Below are 17154 nucleotides of genomic sequence, written 5' to 3'. Positions count from 1 at the left end.
AGCAACGTGCTAGAAGTGTCAGCATAACAGACGTGTCTTTATATCCTGTACTGGGAATACACTGTCAGGCCGGCAGACATTTTATCTGAAATCATCAGATATCATGGCCATGCACTGGGGGATATCTATCACAGCATGGAGAGAGATAAGGTACAGTACCAACCAATCAGCTCCTGTCCAGCATATAATGTGGAGATGTGTTTATCATCCCAACTGTCGGGATGACAGCGGTCATGTGACCAATTCCGACACCACTCGCGAGACTAGCGCCAAAAGACCAATGGCCGCCGTCCCAAAGGTAAGTGTAGGGGTATCTTTTAGGGTTAGGGCCTGGGGGGGAGGGGGGGTTGGGGGGTTAAGGTTAGGCACCGTGTGGATATCATACTGAATCTTATAAAATGACAGGAGCTGATTGGTTGGCACTTTATCTGTGGAGGAAGTATATTCCATGGGTGTCGTGGACACCCACAAGTGGGAATAGTCCCTGTGTGGCAGCATTCCGACGGTCCGCATTTCAAGCGGTCGAGATAGCGTCGGTATACTGATCGCCGGGATCCCGACCGCCGGTAACATGAATACATCCCCTCAGGATAGCCCCCACCATGAATCCCATTTGCAAAACAGCTGGGCGAGGCAGAGAGGGGCAAACTTTTCCAGCTGTTCTTTGGAATGAATTTAATACAAAACTGTATATTGGAATTAGTGTTTTATAATAATGTTAGATGTTTCAAACCTACATGGACTTTCTGTGATTCCTTAATTCCACTCAGTTTCTGCTTTCATTCATCTATAACCCCGAATTCTGTCCACCCCCTCTCCTGCACACACGTGCCGTCCACAGTCCACTCCACAGCCCTTTGCTGAGAGCAGAAGAAAACAGTATTTTCACACATTCAGAGGACAAAGCTTTGGCTGCACAAAGAGCTGTTCTTGCAAGGTACAAAGTGATTGTATATAGTGCCGCACACATTGTCCAGGTGTATAGCTACAAACATTTTGTGGCACAAGCTGGTACAGGACATCTTTTCTAGAGCCGTTCAGCCGCGGAAGGTACATTTTGTTCAAAATGTCAAATGAAAATATGTAGGGTTACAGTTGTGTAACTTTAGATGCGGCAAAGTGATAGGAAGGCAGCTGTCAATGCGGATGGTTGATGGTTTATACTGGGTTCCAGGCTGGAATAGCTGAATGCCAGGAACTACTGACCTCTCCAATGCCTGATGAATTCCAGTAATGGAGGAGACTTTGTAAGTATTAAGGCCACATGCGGACCTTCCTTTCAATAATCTTCACTGATCTCACTACGAGAACAGTAGCACACTGCTTAAAAACAGGAATCAGTGGCAACACTTCATTTGGGTAATGAAGCGACCCCTTGTAGCCTGTCCTGGAACTCGTGCAAATTAGGAGAGGCTTCCCAGCAACAGCTTATGCAGTCCCAATACCACTGAGCATGGGGACCATGGAGGGTCCACAGCAGTAAACTTGAACTACTGTAGTAAAGGATGTCGCAGAGACTGATTGGATGAGTTACAGCGACAGGTTCCTGATTAGACTCTAACACCAGGCTGGGAGCACTGGAGAAGGGGATGTAGTTATGTGGCCGGTGGGTCACAATACCAGTCCCGACATCCCGCCGGCTCTCAATCTTGACAGTCGGCATGACGACTAAAAGGGACTATTACCACTTGTGGGTGTCCACGATACCCATAGAGTGGGAATAGAACCGCCACCGAGCCCCCAGCGCGGCAAGCACAGCGAGCCCACAAGGGGCTTCGTTGCACCCGCCACCCTCCCGTCAGCATTCTGTGGCTGGGATGCTGACTGCCAGATTCCCATTCGCCGGTAACCCATACCCAACCCCTGGAGAAGTACCAGAGCACAGGAGTGGTTACCTGGAGAACGGATTTGTTCCCTAACTATTGTAGTCCTTGGTATTGGAACCCGTGGCTTAACTCATTACAGGGATGATGGGCAGAGCCAGCCTTGACCAATTTTGTAATCTCGGAAAAGATTTTAGCTAGTGTGGGTAGGCTGCCATGCCCGCTGGAAGCCCCATGGAGAAATGGCGCCATTGGCATTTGGTGATTTGGCCTATGCCCAAGGCCAGCACTGGCAGTGAAGATTGGGGTTGATTAGACAAATTAAAAATGTGGTCTTGTCCCTTACAGGTACAGATTTTGTAAAGAAAGATCCGGATGCCCCCAGGCCAAATCTGAGTGTCAGCTCCTTTTAACTTTTGGCAAGCAAACTCGAACACGGCAGATATACTTTTGTTGCTGAAAAAAAGGGGCAGAGTTCTGTTTAAAACAAGCAAATATTAATAAGAGGCAAATGATATAATGTGGACTATATTGTGTCTGCCAAATATAGGAGAAAGACTGAACAGCGCATACCCAGCCTACTGCACAGGCCATTATTAACTGTTCAGTAGGCACAGAACAAGTAATAATTACGTGACAACTCTTCTCAGCTCTGGCACAATGGAGTCACTCGTGATTTTATAGGGAATGCAGACTGTTTACAAGAAGGGTATAGGAAGATACTTCCAGTATTATTTACTGGCCCTGTGCAAATGTACTGCACCTGCATTTATAGGATTCAGGGCAAGACACAATTGAGGGGACATCAGGACTGTCACTTTATCTGCCCCATTCGTACTTCTTAATGGTTTTTACACATTGGCAGATTGGAGGTGATCAATGTATTTTGCTGTAAAAACTGCGTCTAACCTGTATGAAAGGTGTCCTGCTATAATTACAGCATAACACCGTCTGCACGGACATGTAACAATCAAGTTGTTTTCTTCACTTCTTGAAGACCATTAAGTCCTGCAACACAAAATCTTGTTTGTGTACAGTATGTGGCGCTTCCTATTATTAGCGCTGGTTTTTCTCTTTGGTTGTGGTCTGTGAGGTGGGGTCTCTGTCTGACTAAAAGTGTATTATTATTGTTTTTGCTTGTTGTCTCTGACTGGGAGTACAGCAGTCTTGTCTGTCTTTTTATTTCAGCCCCTTGTTGGGGATATTTTGTGTGTTTAAAAGCCCCACTGGCCCTCTGTGTTGCGCTTTCACATCGCACCATGCTTTCTCCTGGGCTGGCCTCCTGCTCTGTGGGCTAGAAGTAGGTCCTGTGGTAAGAGGCTTTAACACTTACTACAGAGAGCACAAGGTATAAACATCACATTATAGGATTTGGTGATATGTCTTCTTTAAAAGATTACTGCACACAGAACGTTTTAAGCAGAATATCATCACTGAAAATCCTGAAGTGCAAGGCTTACCTACAGTTCCTCATGTCTGGTGTTCGCTGTTTCTGAGAAGGGCCTCCAATGTCTCTTGGCGCAGGGGTGGGGGAAGCAGTATTGGGCGTCGGTGGGCCTAGCATTTTGAACACCGGATCCCATGTACAAAGAAACAGCGTTTTACACTGGGAAATATCACACAAAACTGAAATTCAACTATATATAGAACTATCTTTGACAAATCATTAAAGACTCTACAAAACATTAGATAGATAGATAGATAGATAGATAGATAGATAGATAGATAGATAGATAGATAGATAGATAGCATAAGACACAGCCGCGCCTATAACGGTTCCCACTGTGAAGGAGACAGGACAAAACTAGCACCACAAAAAGAACGGAGACATGATAAGTATGGCAGTCATATGTGTGGGCTCAAAGGGGGGATGGGGTGTGGCGGATGGGAGTCAGCAGAGTGGGATTTAGGTTACAACGGAGCAGAGCGGGGTTGTGGGGATGTAGGGATGGGACAAGCAGAATTGAGATACGGAGCAGAGATGGGCAGCGCTGAACAGGGGAAGAATGAGGTGACCTGTCATATGACCAGTCCTCCTATTGGCAAAAAATATTTGCTGTAGTACTAGTGCTTCCTTCTACAGTTGTTGGGAGTCATTTTTTAAGCTATTTCCTGTATTTTAGGCATGGTGCACCAAACAACAGAAAAATATTTTACCCCCCAAAAAATAAAACCCTAAGCAACATAGAAATACATGTTTTCTCTTTCTTCTTTCTGACTTAAAAAGAAACAAATGTCTTTCCTGTGTAGGCTGTAATTCTGGCTGGGAACATTTCTCAAATCCTATCAGTTTTATACACCATTATAATTTCTGCCAAGTTTTCTGCCTACCACTCAACCCACTTGAAGAGGAAGCAATGTCCTACTGCTCCGGCGTGACTCCTAAAGACAAAGTTTCTGATGCAGCCACGATCTCTAAATCGTTTCTATGTGTTATTAGTTGAACCACGCTGGGGCCTGCATATAACATTGCATGCGTTATATATTGGGGACTGCTAACCCTAACCCTACAAGTCATCAGTTCATTTTAATCTGCTTTCAATTTTGGCTAATGGGGGTCATTCCGAGTTGATCGCTAGCTGAAAATGTTTGCTGCGCTGCGATTAAGGAAAAAAGCGTCACTTCTGCGCATGCATATGCAGCGCAGTGCGCACGTGCGACGTACTTTCACAACGAACTATGTATTTTCACACAAGGGGCGGGATGTATTAACATACATCGCCACACCTCGCCGGTTACCGCAGCGATGTTGATCGCGTATGTACTAATCAATATCGCAATGCGGTGACGGAGGCCCCCCGCGATACCTATTAGGTGGTCTGCGGGGGGTCTCCGTCACCTCCATGGGGTCCCCACACAGGCTAGATGCCGGGAAGCAGCAGCAGGCTGCCCCCGGCGCCTCCTCCTCCCCCCTGCAGCCGGAAGGACGTCCGGCTGCGTTGCTAGGGGGAGGAGGAGATTACCTTCCGGGTCCGGGGCATCATGGAGGAAGGTAAGCTGGGGGGGAGGGGGGTCGGCGTCTGCGGCGGTGTCGGCGAAAAAAAACCCATAGGCTTCTATAGGGTTTCACCATCCAGAGATGGCGATACCCTGGACGCCGAAAACGCGGCGGTAGGGTGTTAGTAAATATGAAAATGCGGTAAAACCCCCGTTTTCGGGTGTTTTACCACATTTTTGCTTTAGTACATCCCGCCCAAGGTCTAGCGAAGCTTTTCAGTCGCACTGCTGAACGCAGAGTGATTGACATGAAGGGGGCGTTTCTGGGTGTCAACTGACCATTTTCAGGGAGTGTTCGGAAAAACGCAGGCGTGCCAGGAAAAACGCAGGCGTGGCTGGCCGAACGCAGGGCGTGTTTGTGACGTCAAATCCGGAACTGAATGGTCTGAAGTGATCGCAAGCGCTGAGTAGGTCTGAAGCTACTCTGAAACTGCACAATATTTTTTTGTAGCCGCTCTGCGATCCTTTCGGTCGCATTTCTGCTAAGCTAACATACACTCCCAGAGGGCGGCGGCTTAGCGTTTGCACGGCTGCTAAAAACAGCTAGCGAGCGAACTCAGAATGACCACCAATGTTAGAATATATTTCATTTTCTTTGGGGGTTTTTTCCCCAGATCAATGGTTCATTTTAATAATTAATGGGATAACGCATTGCCATTGTATGTTATATAGATACACCAAGGAGTTATGTGGTCCTAAAAGCAAAAGGCTGGAGGCCGGTCACAGAAATTTAAGGTGACTTGTAATGTATGTAATACTCTATGGTAAGGGGTGTATTATTAAGTATTATTAAGTATTTGTATAATTTCCAGTAAAAGGTGCATTATCAAGACGGGACAGTTGGTAGGTAGGATCAGTAATATGTATACTATGTGCTAACATATTATCAGCTATAAGTCATTACCTAAGTAACTGGTCCTGTGTTTTATTATCCAGTTATTATTTATTAACAGTTTCTTATATAGCGCAGCAAATTCTCTTGCGTTTTACAATTGAAAACAACAATGATAAAACAAAACTGAGAAATAACACACAAATACCTCTTTCACATCGCAAAAATAACCCGGTATCGACACGGCAATATGACACAGGTCAGTGTGCAATGTGAAAGGGGCCTTGGAGAATTCCCGGTAATTCAACCCGGGTATAAGCAGTGTTATTCCCGGGTTGAATACCGACCGGGTCAGTGGCAGCGTAAACGGATTCCCGGGTCGATGCAACCCGGGACCCGTTTACTACATAGGGAGAGGTGGCACGGAGATAAGCTCATCTTCCAGCTCCGCCTCCGCTGCTGGCTCCGCCCCCCCCCCCCCACACACACACACACACACACACACACACACACTCCCCGCCGCTATGGCTATCAACCCAGCATATTGCCGGGTTGGGAAGCCAGCAGAGAGGCTCCAATGCCGAGCGAATCCCACCTGGGAAGTACCCGTTTCCTATTCCCAGGTGGGTTCCGGCATTAGAGATGTGAGAGGGGTGAAAGAGGTAGGAGGACCCTGCTCATAAGCTTACAATCTATAGGGAAATAGGCACTGATACACAAGGATAGGTGCTATCTATCTATTGCATAATTGTTCACCGGATTGCAAAGGTTCTTGGTGGGCTGCATGATATGGCCACACAGCAATGAAGAACAGGGGTCATGAGGAAGGGAAAGTGAAGAAAGAGAAAATGGCTGGGATGTAATGAAGTCCGGGTTCTGCGGCCGTGTGGGATGCCGACTGAACTCAGGCGTTTTTTAAAAGGGGCAATCAGTTACAAGGCTAAACCATGCATTGTACATAATTGCTCCTTTAAAAAAATAAGATTTTACTTACGGGTAAATCTATTTCTCGTAGTCCGTAGTGGATGCTGGGGACTCCGTAAGGACCAAGGGGAATAGACGGGCTCCGCAGGAGACATGGGCATTTTAAGAAAGAATTTATATTCTGGTGTGCTCTGGCTCCTCCCTCTATGTCCCTCCTCCAGACCTCAGTTAGAGAAACTGTGCCCGGAAGAGCTGACAGTACAAGGAAAGGATTTTGATAATCCAGGGCAAGATACATACCAGCCACACCAATCACACCGTATAACTTGTGATAACCTTACCCAGTCAACAGTATGAACAACAACAGAGTATCAGTGCAACTCTGATGCAACTATAACATAACCCTTAATTAAGCAATAACTAAGTACAAGCATTGCAGAAGAAGTCCGCACTTGGGACGGGCGCCCAGCATCCACTACGGACTACGAGAAATAGATTTACCGGTACGTAAAATCTTATTTTCTCTAACGTCCTAGTGGATGCTGGGGACTCCGTAAGGACCATGGGGATTATACCAAAGCTCCCAAACGGGCGGGAGAGTGCGGATGACTCTGCAGCACCGATTGAGCAAACTCTAGGTCCTCCTCAGCCAGGGTATCAAACTTGTAGAACTTTGCAAAAGTGTTTGAACCTGACCAAGTAGCCGCTCGGCAAAGCTGTAATGCCGAGACCCCTCAGGCAGCCGCCCAAGAAGAACCCACCTTCCTTGTGGAATGGGCCTTAACCGATTTAGGCAGCGGCAATCCAGCCGCAGAATCAGCCTGCTGAATCGTGTTACAGATCCAGCGAGCAATAGTCTGCTTTGAAGCAGGCGCCCCAAGCTTGTTGGAAGCATACAGGATAAACAAAGATTCTGTTTTCCTGACCCTAGCCGTTCTGGCTACATAAACCTTCAAAGCCCTGACCACATCAAGTAACTCGGAATCCTCCAAGTCATTAGTAGCCACAGGCACCACAATAGGTTGGGTTATATGAAAGGATGACACCACTTTCGGCAGAAATTGTGGGCGGGTCCGCAATTCTGCTCTATCCGCATGGAAAACCAGATAGGGGCTTTTATGTGACAAAGCCGCCAATTCTGACACACGCCTAGCCGAAGCCAAGGCTAGTAGCATGACCACCTTCCACGTGAGATATTTAAATTCCACCGTTTTGAGTGGTTCAAACCAGTGTGATTTCAAGAAACTCAACACCACGTTAAGATCCCAAGGTGCCACTGGAGGCACAAAAGGGGGCTGAATATGCAGCACTCCCTTTACAAACGTCTGAACTTCAGGTAGAGAAGCCAGTTCTTTTTTAAAGAAAATGGATAGGGCCGAAATCTGGACCTTAATGGAACCCAATTTTAGGCCCAAAGTCACTCCCGACTGTAGGAAGTGAAGGAAACGGCCCAGCTGGAATTCCTCCGTAGGGGCATTCCTGGCCTCACACCAAGCAACATATTTTCGCCATATACGGTGATAATGTTGAGCCGTCACGTCCTTCCTAGCCTTTATCAGCGTAGGAATAACCTCATCCGGAATGCCTTTTTCTGCTAGGATCCGGCGTTCAACCGCCATGCCGTCAAACGCAGCCGCGGTAAGTCTTGGAATAGACAGGGCCCCTATTGCAACAAGTCCTGTCTTAGAGGCAGAGGCCACGGGTCCTCTGTGAGCATTTCTTGCAGATCTGGATACCAAGTCCTTCTTGGCCAATCCGGAACAATGAGTATTGTTCTCACTCCTCTTTTTCTTATGATTCTCAGCACCTTGGGTATGAGAGGAAGAGGAGGAAATACATAGACCGACTGGAACACCCAAGGTGTCACCAGTGCGTCCACAGCTATCGCCTGAGGGTCTCTTTACCTGGCGCAATACCTCTGTAGCTTTTTGTTGAGGCGGGATGCCATCATGTCCTCCTGTGGCAGTTCCCACCAACTTGCAATTTGCGTGAAGACTTCTTGATGAAGTCCCCACTCTCCCGGGTGGAGGTCGTGCCTGCTGAGGAAGTCTGCTTCCCAGTTGTCCACTCCCGGAATGAACACTGCTGACAGTGCGCTTACGTGATTCTCCGCCCAGCGAAGAATTCTGGTGGCTTCCACCATCGCCACCCTGCTCCTTGTGCCGCCTTGTCGGTTTACATGAGCCACAGCGGTGATGTTGTCTGACTGAATCAGAACCGGTTGGTTGCAAAGCAGGGCGTTGTATATGGCCCTTAGTTCCAGGATGTTGATGTGAAGGCAAGTCTCCTGACTTGACCACAGACCTTGGAAATTTCTTCCCTGTGTGACTGCCCCCCACCCTCGGAGGCTTGCATCCGTGGTCTCCAGGACCCTGTCCTGAATGCCGAATCTGCGGCCCTCGAGAAGGTGAGCACTCTGCAGCCACCACAGGAGAGACACCCTGGCCCTGGGGGATAGGGTGATTAACCGATGCATCTGAAGATGTGATCCGGACCATTTGTCCAGTAAGTCCCATTGAAAGGTTCTCGCATGGAACCTGCCGAAGGGAATGGCCTCGTATGATGCCACCATCTTTCCCAGGACTCGAGTGCAGTGATGCACCGACACCTGTTTTGGTTTTAATAGGTTTCTGACCAGTGTCATGAGTTCCTGAGCCTTCTCCATCGGGAGATAAACCCTTTTCTGGTCTGTGTCCAGAATCATGCCCAGGAAAGGCAGACGAGTCGTAGGAATCAACTGCGACTTTGGAATATTTAGAATCCAGCCGTGTTGTCGTAACACTTCCAGAGAGCGTGCTACGCTGATCAGCAACTGCTCTCTTGACCTCGCTTTTATGAGATCGTCCAAGTATGGGATAATTGTGACCCCTTGCTTCCGCAGGAGAACCATAATTTCCGCCATTACCTTGGTAAATATTCTCAGTGCCGTGGAGAGACCAAACGGCAACGTCTGAAACTGGTAATGACAATCCTGTACCACAAATCTGAGGTACGCCTGATGAGGTGGATAAATGGGGACATGAAGGTATGCATCCTTTATGTCCAGAGACACCATAAAATCCCCCCCTTCCAGGTTTGCGATGACCGCTCTGAGCGATTCCATCTTGAACTTGAACCGTTTCAGGTATATGTTCAGGGATTTTAAATTCAATATGGGTCTGACCGAACCGTCCGGTTTCGGTACTACAAACATGGTCGAATAATAACCCCTTCCTTGTTGAAGGAGGGGAACCTTGACCACCACCTGTTGAAGATACAATTTGTGAATTGCAGTTAACACTATTTTCCTCTCGAGGGGGGAAGCTGGCAGGGCCGATTTGAGGTATCGGTGAGGGGGCATCTCTTCGAATTCCAGCTTGTATCCCTGAGACACAATATCTATTGCCCAGGGATCCAACTGGGAGTGAACCCACTTGTGGCTGAAATTTCGGAGACGCACCCCCACCGGGCCTAGCTCCGCCTGTGGAGCCCCAGCGTCATGCGGTGGATTTAGTGGAAGCCGTGGAGGACTTCTGTTCCTGGGAACTAGCTGTGTTGTGCAGCTTCTTTCCTCTACCCCTGCCCCTGGCAAGAAAGGACGCACCTCGGACTTTCTTGCCTTTCTGTGATCGAAAGGACTGCATTTGGTAATACGGTGCTTTCTTAGGTTGTGAGGAAACATATGGCAAAAATGTTTACTTTCCAGCAGTAGCTGTGGAGACCAGGTCCGAGAGACCCTCCCCAAACAATTCCTCACCCTTGTAAGGTAAAACCTCCTGTGGACTCGGCATCACCTGTCCATTGCCGAGTCCACAGGACCCTTCTGGCAGAAATCGACATAGCATTTATTCTAGAACCCAGTAGACTAATGTCTCTTTGAGCATCTCTCATATATAGGACAGCGTCTTTTATATGCCCCAGGGTCATTAATATAGTATCCTTGTCTAAGGTATCAAGTTCCTCAGACAGGGTGTCCGTCCATGCTGCTACAGCACTACACACCCAGGCCGACGCGATCGCTGGCCTCAGTAAGGTACCTGAATGTGTATAAATGGACTTCAGGGTACCCTCTTGCTTTCTATCTGCAGCATCTTTTAGGGTAGCCGTATCCTGTGACGGCAGGGCTACCCTCTTGGATAAGCGTGTTAAAGCTTTGTCCACCCTAGGGGAGGATTCCCAGCGTAACCTGTCCGTTGGCGGGAAAGGATACGCCATAAGCATCCATTTGGAAATCTGCAGTTTTTTATCTGGAGATTCCCAAGCCTTTTCACATAACTCATTCAGCTCGTGTGAAGAGGGAAAGGTCACCACCTGCCTTTTTTCCCCATACATATGAACCCTCTTGTCAGGGACTGGGGTTTCCTCTGTGATGTGTAACACATCCTTAATTGCTATAATCATATAACGGATGGATTTAGCCAATTTAGGCTGTAACTTTGCATCATCGTAATCGACACTGGAGTCAGAATCCACGTCGGTATCTGTGTCAACAATTTGGGATAGTGAGCGCTTCTGAGACCCTGACGTCCTCTGCGACATAGGATCAGGCACGGGCTGAGACCCTGACTGTCCTAAGGCTTCAGCTTTATCCAACCTTTTATGCAAGGAATTAACATTATCATTTAAAACCTTCCACATATCCATCCAATCAGGTGTCAGGGGCCGTCGGCGGAGACACCACATTCATTTGCTCCCGCTCTGTTTCCACATAGCCTTCCTCGTCAAACATGTCGACACAAGCATACCGACACACCACACACACAGGGAATGCTCTTTTTGAAGACAGTTCCCCCACAAGGCCCTTTGGAGAGACAGAGAGAGAGTATGCCAGCACACACCCCAGCGCTATATAACCCAGGAATAACACAGTAACTTAATGTTAACCCAGTAGCCCCTGTTTATATTGATTTTTGCGCCTAATTATGTGCCCCCCCTCCCTTTTCACCCTCTTCTACCGTGTATTTGCAGGGGAGAGCCTGGGGAGCTTCCTCTCAGCGGAGCTGTGGAGAAAAAATGACGCTGGTGAGTGCTGAGGAAGAAGCCCCGCTCCCTCAGCGGCGGGCTTCTGTCCCGCTTCAATGTACAATTTTTGGCGGGGGCTCATACATATATACAGTGCCCAACTGTATATATGCTAAACTTTTGCCAAAGAGGTCCCAATTGCTGCCCAGGGCGCCCCCCCCCCCCCCCCCCCCCCCTGCGCCCTGCACCCTTACAGTGACCGGAGTATGTGAGGTGTGTGTGGGAGCAATGGCGCACAGCTGCAGTGCTGTGCGCTATCTCAGTGAAGACTGGAGTCTTCTGCCGCCGATTTCGAAGTCTTCTTGCGTCTTATGCTCACCCGGCTTCTGTCTACCGGCTCTGCGAGGGGGGCGGCGGTGCGGCTCTGGGATCGGACGACGAGGGTGAGATCCTGTGTACGATCCCTCTGGAGCTAATGGTGTCCAGTAGCCTAAGAAGCAGGACCTATCTTCAGAGAGTAGGGCTGCTTCTCTCCCCTCTGTCCCACGATGCAGGGAGTCTGTTGCCAGCAGAGCTCCCTGAAAATAAAAACCTAACAAAATACTTTCTTACAGCAAGCTCAGGAGAGCTCACTGCACAGCACCCAGCTTGTCCGGGCACAGATTCAAACTGAGGTCTGGAGGAGGGACATAGAGGGAGGAGCCAGAGCACACCAGAATATAAATTATTTCTTAAAGTGCCCATGTCTCCTGCGGAGCCCGTCTACTCCCCATGGTCCTTACGGAGTCCCCAGCATCCACTAGGACGTTAGAGAAAAATGTCCTAGTTCGGCCGCCGTCCCGACCGCCGACCTCGGACTTCATTACATCCCAGCCATCATGTGAGCATATGTGTGGACTGTACAGAGGGGATGTAATTGGATAGGAAAGCTTCTGAAGGTTCTGGAATTTGATAAGCTTGCCTGAAGAGGTGAGTTTTTAGGAAAAGCATGAAGAGTCGGAGACTAGGGGGCAAATTTACTAAGGTGGGAGGTTTTTTTAGAACTGGTGATGTTGCTCATAGCAACCAGTCAGTTTCCGTTTAACATTTGTCTAGCTGCTTCTAGAAGATAATAGATAGAATCTGATTGGTTGCTAAGGGCAACATCATCAGTTCTAAAAAAAACTCCCACCTTAGTAAATTTACCCGTATAGGAGAGGGATGCGGTCAAGATCCCGCCGGATGGAATCCCGGCGGTCGAAATACCGACACCGGGATCCCGACCGGCACAATCCCAACATATTCTCCCTCAGTGGGTGTCCACGACACCCATAGAGGGAGAGAAAATTAGTGTGCCGAGCGCAGCGTGCCACCGTGCCAGCAGCGTGGTGAGTGCAGCGAGCCCGCAAGGGGCTGCGTTGCGCTCGCCCCCCTGTCGGAATTGTGCCGGTCGGGATTCCGGTGTCGGGATTCCGACCGCCGAGATTCCGACCGCCGGGATTGCGACCGCCAGGATTTCGTACTGATCCCATAGGAGAGTCTTACTGTGTGTGGGAGGGCATCCACAGACTAGGTGCAGTCCAAAGAAAGTCTTGCAATCGTGAATGGGAGCGAATAATGACTGTGAACTCTTACCATCTGTAACTACACGAGACTCTTTTCATTGCTTGTACGTTTTTCAGTTCTCTGACATGCTGTCTGATTATCTCATAGAGTATATGTGTTTTCTTTCCATCACCTTCCGGAATGTTTATTCCTCCTGCCTTTCCGGGACTGATTAGGATCAGGCGGCTCCACTAATATATAAATGCATTATTTCATAAAATTACAAAATGCCAAAGTAACCGCTGAAAGCTCATCACACAAAATAGCCAGGAAACGTGGGCATAAAATTTATTTTTTTTAAAAGTGATGCACGCAAGTGACAGTGATATGTAAGAGACATGAAAATCATAAGACAAGTTTTGCAAATGTTGGTAGAGATGCAACTAGACGGCCGAATGCGGGAATCTCTTGTCTAACATAGAAACATAGAATTTGACGGCAACCACTTGGCCCATCTAGTCTGCCCCTTTTTTTTTATCCTTTAGGTAATCTCAACCCTTTTTGAACCTTAATTCTTTGTAAGGATATTCATATGACTATCCCAAGCACGTTTAAATTGCTCTACAGTCTTAGCCTCTACCACCTCTGATGGGAGACTATTCCACTTATCCACTACCCTTGCTGTGAAGTAATTTTTCCTTAAATTTCCCCTGAACCTCCCCCCCTCCAGTTTCAGTGTATGTCCTCGAGTTCTAATATTTCTCTTCTTTTGAAGAATGTTTCCCTCCTGAACTTTGTTAAGACCCTTGATATATTTGAAAGTTTCTATCATGTCCCCCCTTTCCCTTCTCTCCTCCAAACTATACATGTTAAGATCTTTTAGCCTTTCCGGGTAAGTTTTGTGATGTAGGCCATACACCATTTTAGTTGCCCTTCTTTGTACACTCTCTAATGTATTTATATCCTTCTGGAGATATGGTCTCCAGAACTGGACACAGTATTCCAGATGGGGCCGCACCAATGACCTATACAGTGGCATTATCACTTCTTTTTTCCTACTACTGATTCCTCTCCCTATGCAACCAAGCATCTGACTTGCCTTTCTCATTGCTTTGTTGCATTGCTTTCCTGCCTTCAAGTCACTTGAAATAGTGACTCCTAAATCCCTTTCCTCCTCAGTAGTTTCTATTATAGTACCCTTGATACTATATTTAGCCTTTGGGTTTTTGAGACCCAAGTGCATGATTTTGCATTTTTTTGCATTAAACTGTAGTTGCCACGTTATTGACCATTTCTCAAGCCTACCTAGGTCATCAATCATTTGTTTTACCCCTCCCGGTGTGTCTACCCTGTTGCATATCTTTGTATCATCTGCAAAAAGGCATATCTTCCTTTCAATACCATCTGCAATGTCACCAACAAAGATATTAAAGAGAACTGGACCAAGTACAGATCCCTGGGGTACTCCACTGGTAACATTTCCCTCCATAGATTGCACTCCATTAACTACAACTGTCTGTTTCCTATCCTGCAACCAGGTTCTTATCCATTTAACTGTTTTATAATCCACCCCCACGCTTTCAAGTTTATTTAGCAGTCTGCGATGTGGGACAGTGTCAAATGCCTTACTAAATTCTAGATATGCTACATCTACAGCTCCCCCTTGATCTATTATTTTTGTCACAGAGTCAAAAAAGTCAATAATATTTGTTTGGCATGATCTACCACCAGTAAATCCATGCTGTTTTGGATCCTGTAAGTGGTTTGATTTAAGATATTCCACAACTCTTTCTTTTAATAGTTTTTCCATTACTTTCCCAACTACTGATGTAAGGCTTACTGGTCTGTAGTTACTTGCTTCTTCCTTGCTTCCAATTTTGTGCAGTGGAACTACATTTGCTCTTTTCCAGTCTATGACTCCAAGTAAGGATTTGATGAATTGCTGTGGTGCAGTGGAGTACAGGGGGATCCAAGATAATACAGACGCCTGCATCCTGATCCCTCAAAATCCTGACAGTCAGCATGTCGACTAACAGGGACTATTCCCACTCGTGGGTGTCCACAACACCCAAAGAGAGTGGGAATAGAACCTGTGGCAAGCCTGCAAGGGGCTTTGTTGCGCCCGCCCCCCCGTCGGCTTTCTATACCCAGGGTTCCTGGTGTCGGTATGGTGACTGGCGGAATCCCAAACGCCAGTCAACCATACACAACCCATCTGTCCTATATGGCATTCCCTCGTTATAAAGTACCGCAGTGCTCCTCACAGTCTGGTGAAGTGATAAAGTGGAAGGTGATAACGCACCAGCCAGTCAGCTCCTAACTGTCATTTTTCAAACTCAGCCTGTAACATGGAAGTTAGGAACTGATTGGCCGGTGAGTTATCACCTCCCACTTTATCACTTCATCAGGCTTAATAAATCTGCCCGTCAATATCAGTGGAACTGCTTAGTGATGATATCTGTGTATATTACATTATGAGTGATCAGCAGCAGCTATTTCATTATTTCAAAGCATATTAATAACAGGACCCTTGATAAGAGATACTGTATGTGCTTTTATTTTCCTTCATTGAATTAAACCGTAATTCTCTTTGGTAACCGCTCTGTAAATTATACCTAAACTACTGGTACGCGTAGGTACAATACGCAAGCTAATGTATTAATACTATTAGTTATGTTTACAGTGTCAGCATGTTCCACTGTCATTATGTACTGTTTATGCTGCGCTCTCTGCAATATTGACTATTGCCAGCGGCAAAGCTAGGACTTTGTGGACCCCACAGCAACATTTAAAGGGGCCCCTGTCCCAAAGCTTCTAGAGACACACCCCTCCGCAGCAGTTGTTTATGTTCTGCCCCATATAAGTGCCCTAGTTTATTTTCTTAATTACTGTAGTGCCTTAGTTAATATTATGTCCCATTGTAGAGCCCTAGTTTATTTTATGAACCATAGCAGTGCCCTAGTTGGCATTATGTCACATTGTAGGGCTGCCAGTGCACATTATGCAACACAGTACCCCCAAATCACATTATGACATAGTGTCCCCAGTTCATATTATGCCACACTATAGTGCTTCCACTTCATTCTGTGCCACATTACAGCACCCCAGTTCATATTATGTAACATTGAGCCTAATTCAGATCTGATCGCAGCAGCAAATTTGTTAGCAGTTGGGCAAAACCATGTGCACTGCAGGGGGAGGCAGATATAATATGTGCAGAGAGAGATTTTGGTGGGGTGTGTTCAATCTGAAATCTAAATTGCAGTGTAAAAATAAAGCAGCCGGTATTTACCCTGCACAGAAACAAAATAACCCACCCAAATCTAACTCTCTCTGCACCTGTTATATCTGCCCCCCCTGCAGTACACATGGTTTTGCCCATTAGCAGATCTGAATTACCCCCTTATAATGTCCTCCAGTTAATTTTACTATGAACAGGTTCAGGGGAATAATTAAATATATTGTAAAAAACCAATGGTGAAAAATGTATACAACACATGTACCTGTTACAGGGAAGGGTGCCCCACTCAGCTCTGGGCCCCATAGCACTCCCTGCACATATAGTAGCTAAACCCTTGTATTTAACACATATAACTGTGACAGGGAAGGTGGCCTCTCTCAGCTCTGGGCCCCATAGCAGTTGATCTCCCTGCACCTATGGTAGCTACACCCTGTATATAATAACACAAGTAACTGTGACAGGGAAGGTGGCCCCTCTCAGCTCTTGGCCCCATAGCAGCTGCACTCCCTGCACCTATGGCAGCTACACCCTTGTATATAACACATGTAACTGTGACAGGGAAGGTGGCTACTCTCAGCTCTTGGCCCCATAGCAGCTGCACTCCCTGCACCTATGGCAGCTACACCCAGGCTTGGACTGGCCCACAGGGGTACAGGGGAAACCACCTCCTGATCTAAGGATCAGGTTCCAGACTGTGCACTTGAATTATACATTATACATATGTTACCTTATACTGGACTATGGTGTATTTTCTACAGCGCATTGCTGTTATTAATCTGGTACATTATCGGGGGTAATTCTGAGTTGATCGCAGCAACAAGTTTGTTAGCAATTGGGCAAAACCATGTGCACTGCAGGGGGGGGGGGGGGGC

At 47.2% G+C, this 17154-nt stretch overlaps 1 protein-coding gene across 2 annotated transcripts in view; it reads right to left on the bottom strand.

Moving 5' to 3' along the window:
* Positions 1-17154, bottom strand: part of PPP1R9A (protein phosphatase 1 regulatory subunit 9A) — a 367558-nt gene that overhangs the window by 298805 nt on the left and 51599 nt on the right. The gene's annotated exons all lie outside the window — the stretch shown is intronic.

This window comes from Pseudophryne corroboree, chromosome 5 (genome assembly GCF_028390025.1).
Source record: "Pseudophryne corroboree isolate aPseCor3 chromosome 5, aPseCor3.hap2, whole genome shotgun sequence".
Taxonomy (NCBI): Eukaryota; Metazoa; Chordata; class Amphibia; order Anura; family Myobatrachidae; genus Pseudophryne; species Pseudophryne corroboree.
This window is presented reverse-complemented; position numbering and strand designations above follow the sequence as displayed.